The sequence below is a fragment of the Arachis hypogaea genome, chromosome 19 (genome assembly GCF_003086295.3).
Source record: "Arachis hypogaea cultivar Tifrunner chromosome 19, arahy.Tifrunner.gnm2.J5K5, whole genome shotgun sequence".
NCBI classification, from domain to species: Eukaryota; Viridiplantae; Streptophyta; class Magnoliopsida; order Fabales; family Fabaceae; genus Arachis; species Arachis hypogaea.
This window is the reverse complement of record NC_092054.1, coordinates 38,330,880-38,344,802: the sequence shown is the minus strand read 5'-3', so window position 1 is coordinate 38,344,802 and position 13,923 is coordinate 38,330,880. Positions and strand designations below refer to the sequence as shown.

The 13,923-nt window shown below is 39.8% G+C and overlaps 1 non-coding gene across 1 annotated transcript; it reads right to left on the bottom strand.

The window, feature by feature from the left end:
• Positions 1 to 505: 505 nt before the first annotated feature.
• On the bottom strand, positions 506 to 613 carry LOC112780966 (small nucleolar RNA R71). The gene has a single exon (XR_003191769.1). It is a non-coding gene; the product is annotated as a small nucleolar RNA R71 (small nucleolar RNA).
• Positions 614 to 13,923: the final 13,310 nt, after the last annotated feature.

The following is a 13,923-nucleotide window of genomic DNA, read 5'->3' as shown; positions in this document are numbered from 1 at the left end:
TGAAATTGAAAGAACAATTTCACGAATAAGGCGAGAACAGCGTAGGTTAGCCCGCTCTGAGGGCGGATCTGAAAGTAAATCTGAGGAAGAAACCAGCCCCCGTTCTACTGATTCGGTTGTTTTACGTGCAGAAAACATGGCAGCTAGAAGAGTTACCATTCAGGAGGAAGGAGCTCCTGATTTTACAATGCAACCGTTTCAAGCGCATCATCCAGCGGTAGCTACGGATTTTGAAATAAAGACCGCACTGTTAAATTTGATGCCCAAGTTTCATGGCCTACCTGCTCAAGAGCCTATCAAGCACTTGAGAGATTTTCAGGCAGCCTGTTCTACTGTCAGGCGTGATGGCACTGATGAAACTTCAATTCTGCTGAAAGCTTTTCTGTTCTCTCTTGAGGGAAAAGCAAGAGAGTGGTACTACACTCAACCTATAGCAAATGTATCCAACTGGGATACACTCAGAAAGGAGTTTCTGGAGAAATTCTTTCCATCTAAAGTTACTGATAAACTGAGGAAGGATATCTCTACAATTGTTCAGGATGACAATGAGACTCTCTTTGAATATTGGGAGCGCTTCAATAATCTTCTGGAAGCATGCCCCCACCACATGATTGACAAGATCGTACTACTCAGCTATATCACACAAGGTATGAGGCCCCAAGATAAGACCACATTGGAAAGTGCCAGCAATGGGTCTATGAAGAAGTACAAGACCACTGATGAAGCTTGGCAATTGATCAGTGATTTAGCTGAATCTACTCGGAACCACAGACAGAAGCAAGGCCGTTCAAAAGCCGTTGCAGAAGTATCTTCTGGCATAGAGACTGCTGCTCTAAATCAAAGCATCTGTGAGATGACCAACCTGCTGAAGCAAATGCAGTTGAATCAACAAGCTCAGCAAACTCAACCGCAGCAAAACCAACAACTAGTTCCACAAAGAATTTGCGAAATTTGTGCTGATTACAGCTATTACACTGATGAATGCTCGCAGCTCCAACAAGAAGACAACATGGTGGAATCCACTCACAACTTCTATGACCGCCCCAACCAAGGGTACAATCAAAGTGGAAATAATAACCATGGATGGCAGGACAATTCAAACCAGAATTGGAGGGACAACAATAATAGGGGAGGCAGAGATAATCAGGGAAATCAGAGATGGAATAATAACAACAACAGGCAGCAAAATCAACCTTATCGAGCACCTCACCTGAGGCAAAACCAAGGACCACCGAACAATCAGCAGCAAACCTCTCAATTTACTCATTCCTCTGTATCTTCTAGTGAAGATTTATTACAAGGTTTTGAGAAAAGACAACTGGCCATGGAAAGTACCATCGTGAACACTATTAACGCCAGTCTGAATGGTCTCGCCTCTACTTTGCAAGCTTTTATGACACAGCTTGGTTCAGCACAAAATTCCAGTAACCAACCTTCAAGCACCACTGGAATCCCCTTTCAACCATTACCCAATCCAAAGGGAGGCATTAATGCCATCACCCTGAGGTCCGGAACCACACTGCAGGAGAGGAATAAGGAGGAACCAAGCTCACCAGAATACGCCTCAGCTGAAGAGGTAGTAGAAATCGAAGATGTTGAAGAGGAAGAGGATATACAGGACATAGCTGAAGAAGAGATAGCTCAACCACAGGAAGAAGCACCAAAAGGCGCAGGCACCACGGAACCCACTGTTCCCGTTCCATTTCCACAGCTTGCAAGGAAGCCTAGGAAGCAGCAGGAACCTGATCCTAAAATGGTAGAAATATTCAAAAAGGTTGAGGTGACTGTTCCCCTTTTTGATGTTATTCAGCAGGTACCTAAATATGCAAAGTTTCTAAAAGACTTATGTATCCATAAAGACAAGATTAATGAATTAGAAACTATTCCTTTAGGTAGCTCTATATCTGCTTTAATGGGAGGATTACCTGAAAAATATAGTGATCCAGGTCCTTGCATAGTTAGTTGTACTATTGGTGGTGTAGTAATTTATGATTGCATGTGTGATTTAGGAGCATGTGTCAGTATAATGCCTTTGTCTATATATGATGTTTTAAGGCTCCCTCCCTTAAAAAGGTCGGCAGCTCGTTTTGTGTTAGCAGATAAAAGCATTATTACAGTGGCTGGAGTTGCTGAAGATGTTTTGGTGAACATTAAAGGGCTCACATTTCCCACTGATTTTTATATCTTGGAAATGCCCCATAATGATTCAGATAAACCATCATCAATCCTACTTGGAAGACCATTCCTGAAAACATCAAAATTCAAATTGGATGCTTTTTCAGGAACTTACTCCTTTGAAATAGATGGCCGCATAGTAATCTTCAATCTGAATGGAGTCATTGACAACCCCCCAGAAGATCGTTCTATCTTTCAGTGTGATGTCATAGACGAAAGTGTGGCTGAAGTTCAAAAAGAAGAGTTTGAAGAGAGGCACACTGGACAAGGTCCAAGTGTGGGGACCCTCTTAAATGACAGTGAGGGCACTTCGCCATTTTCACAAGCCACAGATAATCCAGAGCCTGCTCACGATCAAAAGTTATAATTGAAACCTCTCCCTCCACATCTCAAATATGCTTATCTTCAGGATGAGCAGAAGCTTTCGGTTATTATTGCAAGGGAACTGACTTCTCAACAAGAAGAGCAGTTACTTGATGTACTGAGGAAGCATAAGAAGGCAATTGGGTGGAGTTTGGCAGACATAGTGGGAATTAACCCTCAAGTATGCGAGCACAGAATATTTTTAGAAGAGGGAGTAAGACCTGTCCGTCAACCACAAAGAAGATTGAATCCCACCATCTTGGAAGTTGTCAAAAAGGAAGTGACCAGACTATTGGAAGCAGGTATCATATATCCCATTTCAGACAGTGAATGGGTAAGCCCAGTACAAGTGGTGCCCAAGAAGTCCGGAGTCACTACCGTGAAGAATGAGCATGGAGAGCTCATGGCAACTAGAGTTCAGAATGCTTGGAGAGTCTGCATTGATTACAGGCGTCTCAACCAAGCTACCCGTAAGGATCACTACCCACTTCTATTCATTGATCAAATGCTGGATCGCCTGTCAGGTAAATCACATTATTGCTTTTTAGATGGTTACACAGGTTATTTCCAGATTCATATAGCTCCTGAGGATCAGGAAAAGACTACTTTTACATGTCCTTTTGGGACCTATGCTTATAAGAGAATGCCCTTTGGCTTGTGCAATGCACCAGCCATCTTCCAAAGGTGCATGATGAGTCTTTTCTCTGACCTTATTGAGGACTGTATGGAAGTTTTTATGAACGATTTTAGCGTTTATGGTGATTCTTTTAACCTTTGCTTAGATGGATTATCTAGAGTATTAGATAGATGTGTTAATACAAACCTTGTATTGAATTTCGAAAAATGCCACTTTATGGTAAAGCAAGGGATTGTATTAGGACATGTGGTATCTAATAATGGCATTTCTGTAGACCCAGCAAAGGTGAATGTTATTTCTAGTTTACCTTACCCCTCTTCTGTGAGGAAAGTCCGTTCGTTCCTTGACCATGCAGGTTTCTACAGGAGATTTATTAAGGACTTTAGTAAGGTAGCACTTCCCTTATCCAGATTACTGCAGAAGGACATTGAGTTCGAGTCCAGTGACGATTGCAAACAAGCATTTGATAAGCTGAAGACTGCTCTAACTCAAGCCCCAATTGTGAGAGGACCCGACTGGAGCCAGCCGTTTGAAATCATGTGCGATGCTTCCAACCATGCAGTAGGAGTAGCGCTGGCTCAGCGTGAAGGTAAGGATCCTTTTGTTATTGCCTATGCGTCTAAGACTTTAGACACTGCCCAGTCCAATTATACTACTACTGAGAAAGAGCTACTTGCTATTGTTTTTGCTCTGGATAAATTCCGAGCCTATTTACTTGGTACCAAAGTAGTAGTGTATTCAGACCACCCAGCTCTAAAGTATCTATTAGCTAAAAAGGAGTCCAAACCAAGACTTATACGTTGGATACTGCTGTTACAAGAATTTGATTTAGAAACAAAGGATAGGAGTGGTAATCAAAATTTAGTAGCAGACCACTTGAGTCGCCTTGAACATATTAAGGATGATTCTACTCCTATAGATGATAATTTTCCTTTTGACAACCTGCAAGCAGTATCTGAGGTAGTCCCTTGGTATGCACCTGTTGCTAATTATTTAGTTAGCCGCACATTTCCTCCACATTTTTCTAAACATCAAAGAGACAAGCTGAAAAGCGAGTCTAAATATTATATATGGGATGACCCATATTTATGGAGATGCGGCGCTGACCAGATAATTAGACGTTGTGTACCTCAATCAGAATTCCAGTCCATTTTAGAGGCCTGTCACTCATCTGAGAGTGGAGGACACTTTGGCCCTCAAAGAACAGCTAGAAAGATCTTAGACTGCGGATTCTGGTGGCCTACTCTTTTTAGAGATGCTGCTGAGTTTTGTAAATCTTGTCACCCATGCCAGAAATTTGGTAACATATCCAAGAGGGATGAGATGCCTCAACAATATATGCTTTTCTGTAAAATTTTTGATGTTTGGGGCATTGACTTCATGGGTCCATTTCCAAATTCTAGTGGATATTTTTATATATTGTTAGCTGTGGATTATGTTTCCAAATGGGTGGAAGCAATTCCTACCCGCACTAATGATGCTAACACTGTTGTTTCCTTTGTGAGAAACCATATTATATGCCGCTTTGGATCACCACGAGCGATCGTGAGCGATCAAGGCACCCATTTTTATAACAGGAGACTAACAGGATTGATGAAGAAGCATGGGATAATCCATAAAGTTGCAACAGCTTACCATCCCCAAACTAATGGGCAAGCCGAGGTGTCAAACAGAGAAATTAAGCGTATCTTGCAGAAGATAGTAAAGCCTCATAGAAAAGACTGGAGCACCAGACTACAAGATGCACTGTGGGCATATAGAACAGCATACAAGACACCCATTGGGATGAGTCCATTTCGCTTAGTTTATGGAAAAGCTTGCCATCTTCCAGTTGAAATCGAACACAGAGCCTTCTGGACAGTTAAAGAGTGCAACATGGAAATTGAGAAGGCCGGAGCTGAAAGGAAGTTGCAACTGCAGGAACTGGAGAACCTTCGCCTAGAAGCTTATGAGAATTCCAGAATTTGCAAGGAAAGGATGAAAGCTATGCATGATCAAAACATCAAGAAGAAAGAATTTCAACCTGGAGATTTCGTCCTCCTTTACAAATCTCGACTAAGGCTAATGCCCGGTAAGTTAAGATCAAAATGGGAAGGTCCATACAGAGTAGAGAAGGCTGAACCGTACGGAGTTTATCACCTAAGCCATCCTTCAAGCTCTGAACTTATTAAGGTTAATGGACACCGCCTGAAGCTGTACCATGGTGAGAAGGTGCAGAAAAGCAAAGAGCTTGAGATCCTCCACTTGGAAGATCCCCACATAGCAGCAGATTGAGCTAGTGGAGCGTCCAACTTACGGACGTAAAAGCAAAGTGCTTGGTGGGAGACAACCCACCGCGGTATGATCGTTCTTTTCTTCACTTTTAGTTTTTTTTCTTCTTTAATAACTCTTCTCTTTATTAGTGCTTTCGTGCTCTTTCATTTGCATGTCTTTATCTTTTTCAAAAAAAAAAAATTTTCTCGCCGCGCGACGCGATCGCACCAGCGACGCGTCCGCGTGGCAGGGGGAGTAAAGAAAAAAAAAATGAACAGAAAGTTACGCAGGAGCAGCGCTGGAGTCGTGCCAATGGCACAAATTACCCCACGCGACCGCGTCGCCTGGGAATCATAGCCTCCCACGCAACCGCGTGCCCTGCATTTTCGACGTAAAAAGGTGCACAATGCTATTCTGTACGAGAGTGATGCTGGATTGGTGCTGGAAGCACAATCCTTGTCACGCGACCGCGTCGCTGACGCGGCCGCGTCACCCATTTTATAACGCACACTCATGCGATCGCGTGACCCACGCGATCGCGTCACCCAATTTTGGCTATTAAAATAAATTGAACAGAGAGTTGTGTTGGAGCGAGGCTGCACTCGCGCCAGCAGCGCAACACGGGTCACGCGACCGCGTGACTGACGCGATCGCGTCTTCTTACCTGATGCGCATCCACGCGAACGCGTGCCCCACGCGGCCGCGTTGCATGCGCCGCACAACTCAACCTAAATTGCCAAATTATCTTATCTTTCTTTCCTCCAAATCCTAATTTTTCTTTTCCCTCATTCTTTCTTCCTTCTCCCTTCCCCTTTCTATCTCACCTCTCACTCTCTCTCTCTCTTTCCTCCATTAACAAGGTTTTACCTTCTTCTTCCTTCTTTCTTTTTCTATCATTTTTTTTATTGTTCTACATGTATTTTCTTTTTCTTTTCTTCTTTTTTTTAATTATTCCTATTTTCTTTATTCTTCTTTTCCCTTTTTACATGGTGTTAGAAATTTTTTGAGTCATTATCCCTCATTATATGATTGTGACTTGTTACAATTTATTTGACAATTATTATTATTTTTTTAGGGGATTGCTTGCATGTTCAATTTCATACTTTTTATATCTTGTTTAACATGCATGCTATGTGTTTGTGAAAAAGCCCATGTGACATTATGCACTTCTCTGTGTTACTATACTATTCAATGCTTGCTTTTCACAACTTTCCCTTATTATTTTATTAATTGAATTCAATTGTCAATACAAACGTGATGGTTTGTTACAAAGTAATGCTTGGTCTATGCTACTCATGCCCTTTGCCAGCATGCCAATAAACACCTTGCATTCACTTGTCTTTTTATGTACTAGCTATTTCCCATTGATGGCTTTTCATATGTACTCGAGAGCATGTGTTAATGTCATCTACATTTTACTGTGCATCATTCACCCTCTTTTCCGTTTCCTTCCTTGCTGTATCTCTCTTTGAATTTAATTTCCTTTCTCTTCCCTTCTTTCAGGATGGCCACCAAGAAAGGAAAGGAGAAAGCAACTTCCAGACCACCAGCAAGAAGAGGAACTAAAAGAGCATTAGTGGCAGAGCCTTCTTCAACCGCAGTCAAGCCCTCAACAAAACGAGTCAAGAGGATAATAAAGGTTGACGAAAAGGAGAAAGCCTTTCCAGCAAAGGACGCTGCGCAATTTTTCAATCGCTACTGTGAGCAGATGTTCCCCATCCTGGTAGAAAGGAACTATAACAATGAATACCTTCTTATCCTCCCGTCCAATATTGCCACCTTTGTTGAGCCAAAAATTGAGCGAAGACAATGGGGTTTCCTACGGAAACAGCCAAGGCAGGTCAATCTTTCTTGGGTAGTTGAGTTCTACTCCAACTTCTACATGCCGACCCTACAGTCTGTTTATGTCCGGCAGAAGCAAGTCCCCATCACAGAAGAGGCCATTCAGCAAGCTTTGAGTCTTCCCCCTATTCCAGCAGGAATGGACGCTTTTCAAGAAGCCGCCCTTCAGCGCCAGAGATACCAATTCGACTGGGACTCCGTTCTCGGAGTCATCGCATTACCTGGCAGTCGTTGGATCTACGGATACCACCGTACCCGCCCTAAGGGAATCTTGGCTTCCGCACTTACCTTGGAGGCTCGCGTATGGGCACAGATCATGTCCTATTACGTCTTTCTGAGCACTGATGAGTCCTCCTTCACTGCAGAAATGGCTGTTCTACTATGGTGCATCCTTACAGACCAACCTCTGAATCTCTCAAGACACATCCGGAACGCTATGGAGCATGTACAAATCGCGGACAACCTACCTTTTCCCGCCCTGGTCTCAGATCTTGTCTCAGCAGCCGGAGTCTCCTACAGAGCTGGGGACACCAAAGCCATGCTTCCACGGGATGATCAATATGTCCCTAATGGGAAATACCTCAGACTTTCAGCAGCCACTACAAGCCAGCCTACTGAGCCAGTTGAAGATATTCCTTCTTCAACACCACAAGCATCTACAACTGAGAAATTGCTCCAGCAGATACTTGAAAAATTGGATCGGCATGAACTGAAAGCTAAGATGAGAGAGCGCCGTAACGAGCGCCGATTCAAATACCTCAAGGAGCTACTCAAGGGACGCTTCAGAGACTCAGACACCCCAGACTCCACTTCCTTTACTAGCACAGGGAGCCATGACGGTCCCGACTGTGGAGATACTGCCACCAGCCCACCCCTGTTTCTGACAGATGGCACCGAGGACGGTGCAAAGCCTTAAGTGTGGGGAGGTCGGTCAGTACCTGACTTCCGGAGGTAAATTCTCTTCTCTGTACACCAATAATTAGAATATTTTAGTTAGATTTTCTTTCTTTTATAGAATAGAATAAATTGCATAGGTTAGAATAGTTGCATGCATGTTCTACTTGATTGAAAAGACAATAAGTTTCTTTTAAAAATCTATCTTTGGAATAAAATTTCACTAACTTTTCAAAATTTTTAGGACAAATCTGCTTGAGTTGTATTTAGAACATGATGTTTAAGCTAAAGAACACACAACCTGTGAAAGATTTAAGCCTTTATGTATGGTTACATCATTTAACCATAATTATTTTATTCTTGTGTGTTTACTTCTCTATGATTGTAATCTATATTTTGTTTTATCTTATATGTCCAATATTTATTATATTTACATGCTTGCACATGATTGAGGCCATTATTTGTTTAAACTCACTTATCCAAATCAAGCCTACCCTTTTCAATTACCCTTGTTAACCACTTTGAGCCTTTAATTCCCATTTGTTCGATATTTTACCACATTACTAACCTTAAGCCGAAAAATAATTGTATATCCCAATTTGAATCTTTGGTTAGCTTAAGATAGAATTGTGTGTGCTAGTTAAGTATGGGAAATTGTGGGAACAAAAGTTGTTAAGGGGATGTGTCATGAAAATTTAAAGGAAATTTGGATACCTTTTCATGTGAAACTATAAGAATCAAAAATCTATGTGCGTCGATAAGCTTTATTTATTTCAATTCAAAAAAAAAAATTTATGATAAACAAATAAATAAGGGGACAAAATTACCCCAATGTTAAATTCAGAATTCAAAAATCAATGCACATATGATAGAATTAAAATACAAAGTTGAAACATGAGTATGGGTTGAAAAAGGGAATTATGGGTAGCTAGGCATGAATTTAAAAGTATATAGAATATATGTATATTAGGTGAGAGCTTAGGTTAATTAAAGATTCAATTTATAAAGCTCACTTAGCCATATGTATACCTTTACCTGCACCTTGGCCCCATTACAACCCTGAAAAGACCTCATGATGTTTGCATTGGTATATTAACTGTTGTTGATTGGTTAGAAGAAAAACAAAAGTTAGAAAGTATGATTAGAGAAGGATAGAGTGATCACCCTATACACTAGAGATTAGAGCGTACATACATTATCAGTGAGGGTTCAATACTTGAATTTTCATGTTCCTTGCTTTCATAAGCTATCTTCTTGCACTTTTATCGGTTTTATTGTATAATGATAGAATTAGTGGAATTTGGGTTGTAATTGTCTTGAAGGGCTTATTTACTTTTGATCAAGTGGACAATAATCATATAGTTGCATTTATTTATATATGTAAGATTGCATTGCATTTCATGAGTTTCTGCATGTTCATACTTATTTCCTTGTCTCCTTCAATTTAGCATGAGGATATGCTAATATCTAAGTGTGGGGAGGTTGATAAACCACTATTTTATAGTTTATATTGTGTTTAATTGTGTGGTTTTGTCATGATCCTTACCCACTTGTTCATCAATTTAGCATGCATTTAGATTTCCTTCCCAAATTCAGTACATATTTGAAAATTGCTTCCTAGAGACTTTAATTATTTAGTTTTAATTCTCCTTTATTCCATTCGATGCCGTGATCTGTGTGTCAAGTGTTTCAGGCTTTATAGGGCATGAATGAGATGGAGATTGGAGAGGAAGCTAGGAAAAATGGAAGGAACACAAGAATTTGAGGAGATAACCAGCGAGAAGTGGTGCGGTCACATGGCTCACGCGACCGTGCGAAGGAGCGCAAATCGCAGTAACGTGGCCGCATGGCTTGCACGGCCGCGCGGATTGGAAAGCGCAAGCGACGCGGTAGCATGGACGACGCGAACGCGTAGAGAGGAAAAAGTGCAAGCGACGCGTCCGCATGGATGACGCGATCGCGTGACGTGCGCGATCTGCATAATCTGCAAAATTCGATGGGGGCGATTTTGGACCTTATTTCGGCCCAGTTTTTTGGCCCGGAACAGCAAACTAGAGTCAGAGAATATGCAGAAACAACACACACATTCATTCAGTAGTTTTGAGATCTAGTTTTTCACTCTCTTAGGTTTTTCTCTCTAGTTTTTAGAATTTTGATTTTCAATTGGTATTAGCATTGGAACATTGAGAAGAGTTATTTCCTCATCAAGACTTCATCATTCTAGTTTGTTCTCTTAACTTGGTTTTATTCTTCCATGTTCTTTGTTATGTTCAATTTTGTCATTCAGATACTTTTATGATTATTTAATGCAAGGATTATTTCTTTTTAATTCAATTTCAATTCCAATAATCATGTCTTCTTTTAATTCCCTTTCATGTGCTATGGATTCTTTATTTACAATGCGTGAGTAGTTTCATTACTTGATGGGGAGTTGATTAAAAGGAACTCTTGAGTTGGAAGGATTGAAGAAAAAATTTGTAGTTGGGTTAAATGTTGGATTGCTATCCTGTCACCAACGCCAATCCCCTTGAACTAAGTGGGTTGTAACTCGTGAACAGATCTGGCATTCCAACTTGTTTGACTTTCCTTTACCTAGTAAAGGATAACCAAACAGAGTAACCGTTAATTATAAATCAATCTTAAAAATCACTCCATCAATGATAGAGATTCTAACTAATCAATTCCCAGTCAAGGCTTTTATTTATATTATTTAAAATTCCTCAATTTAAATTCCAATTTACTTAGCTCAACTTCTTGGAACATCTGATTAATAAAACAGCACACTTTTCTGCAACTCGTTGGGAGACGACCTGGGACTTAAAACTCCCAGTAATTTTAATTTAAACTCTCTGTGACATATTTCTAAATTGATAGGCAGATTTTCGGTGAGTTAAGAACTATACTTTCAACGTAACCATTTTAATAAATTTTTAATTCACCAGCTTCTGCTTCCCATCACGCACCTTTAGCATAATTTGACCTCACGCGACTGCGTCGCTGACGCGTCCGCGTCAGGTGGGAACATTGGCCTCCCGCGCGACCGCGTCACCCACGCGGCCGCGTGACCTGAAAATCGACGTCAAAAGGGTGCATGGCCAAAAAATGAGCTGGAATGATGCTGGACTGGCGCTAGACGCCCAGACCTTACCACGCGAACGCGTGACCCACGCGTCCGCGTCATATTGGAAATAAGGCCATTCACGCGATTGCATGCCCCACGCGATCGCGTCACCCAATATTTGGCAATTAATGATTTTGAACAGAGAGCTGTGCGAGTGCGAGGCTGCCCTCGCGCCAGTAGCATAAACTGTGTCACGCGACCGCGTGACCGACGCGACCGCGTCAATTCATTTAAGTGCAAGTCACGCGAGCGCGTGCCCCACGCGTCCGCGTCGCTTGCGCCGCACAACTTATCCAGATCAGCCAATTATCTTATCTTTTCTTCCCCAATCCTAATTTCTTCTATCTTTTCTTCTTTCTTTCTTACTTTATTTCTTTCCCTTCTCACCCTTCTTATCTTTTATTTTATTTTATTTATTTGCATACTTTCATTCATTGTATTTTAATTTTGTATATTTTTATTTTCTTTTCTAGATTTATTCTCTTAGCATTGGTATTCAAATGTTCTTATTCAACTGTTATATCTTTTCTGGTATTATCTTAGTGCTTATGACTTGTTTTATTCTGATTGGGTAACATCATTTAAATCAATGCTAATCTTTTATGATACTTGTACTTCTCTTGCATTGATATGAACTTATACTATCTTGCATTACCCACACTCTCTTCCCCATTGTTACAAATTTTGTACCAATAGTATGCCATGTGCTTATATTATTTTCTCACGTACATGTTGAAGCTTCCATGTAAATGAGACCCTTATCATTTGGCATTAACCCAACCATACTTTATTTATTTTCTTATCTTTATTATTGGGTTACCTTTCTTCCCTTTTTCTTTCAGGATAGCCACCAGGAAGAGAACCGGAAGACGTTTACATGGGGAGACAAACAAGTCCATCTGCAAAATCTTCGGAGAAAAGCGCCAGTTGGAATAGCCCGTCCACCTGCACATCTTAGCATGCACCGAGGACGGTGCAATCTTTAAGTGTGGGGAGGTCGATACCGACTTCCATGGGTTAGTCACTTCATATTTTAGCACCAATGTTTAATTTTCTTTGTTAAATTAGTTGTTGCATTTGCATATTTGTTTGATTTTATGCATCTAGTTACTACTTGGTTAAAGTAATAAAATTCTTTTAAGATCCTATCTTTGAAAATTTTCACTAATTTAAATTGAAAAAAAAATCATTTTATGTTAAATTTGTTTGAAGTTGTATTTGGAACATGATTTTTGAGCTAAAGAACACACAACCTGTGAGATTTGAGCTTATTTATATGGTTACATTATTTAACCATAAATATTTTATTCCTGTGTGTTTCCTTCTCTATGATTGTAATCTATATTTTGTTCCAATCTATATGTCCAATATTTAATGTATTTACATGCTTGCATATGATTGAGGCCATTGTTTGATTTTAGCTCACTTATCCCAAATAAGCCTACCCTTTAAATCATCCTTGTCAGCTACTTTGAGCCTTTTAATCCCCATTTATTCTGTATTTTACCACATCACTAGCCTTAAGCAGAAAAACAAATTGAAAATCCCAAGTGAATCTTTGGTTAGCTTAAGATAGAAATTGTGCATCAACTAAGTGTGAGAAAACTGTGGGAACATGGGTTAATAAGGGGATGTATCATGTTTCTAATTTATTTGAATATTGAAAATTTGGGAACCTACTCATGAAAAACTAAAATAAAAAAATAATGGAGAATCCATGTGCATTGATAAGTTATGTTTGCTTTTATGATTCAAAAAAAAAAGAGAAAAAGAAAAAAAAATATATATATATAATATAAATAAATAAATAAATAAGGGGACAAAATTACCCCAATACTAAGTTAATGAAAATATCAATACACATGTGACAAAAGTAAAGAAATATAAAAAATTTGGTACATGAGTATGGGAATCATACAAAAGTGGGAATTATGGGTAGCTAGGTATGATTTTAAAGTTTTATAGAGTGTATGTATGTTAGGTGAGAACTTAGGTTAGTCAAAGATTCAAATTATAGCTCACTTAGCCATATATATATATCCTTACCTTTACCTTAGCCCCATTACAACCCTGAAAAGACCTCATGATGTTTGCATCTGTATGCTCTATATTTGTTGATTGGTTAGGTGAAGAACAAATTTTAGAAAGCATGACTAGAGAAGAGTAGAGTGATTAACCCTAGACACTTGAGAGTTAGAGTGATATACACTACCAGTGAGGGTTCAGTGCTTAATTCTATATTCCCTGCTTTCATGAGCTATCTTCTTACAAGTTTACTTGTCTTTTATTGTATAATTTGAATTAGTAAAGTCTGATTTATGTTTGTCTTGAAAAGCTTATTTACTTTTAACTAAGTAGGTAGGAACACTTTTGCATGTAGTTACATTCATAGGTTGCATTTCATACATTCTACCATCCCTCTTCATCTTTATAGCTTCTCTTGAGCTTAGCATAAGGACATGCTAATGTTTAAGTGTGGGGAGATTGATAAACCACTATTTTATGGTTTATCTTATGCTTAATTGAGTGGTTTTTATCAACTCTTTACCCATTTATTCATACTAATCGCATGCTTTATGTTTTCCTTCCTGATTTTGTGCTATGATTGAAAACATGCTTCTTTGGCCTTATATTTGCT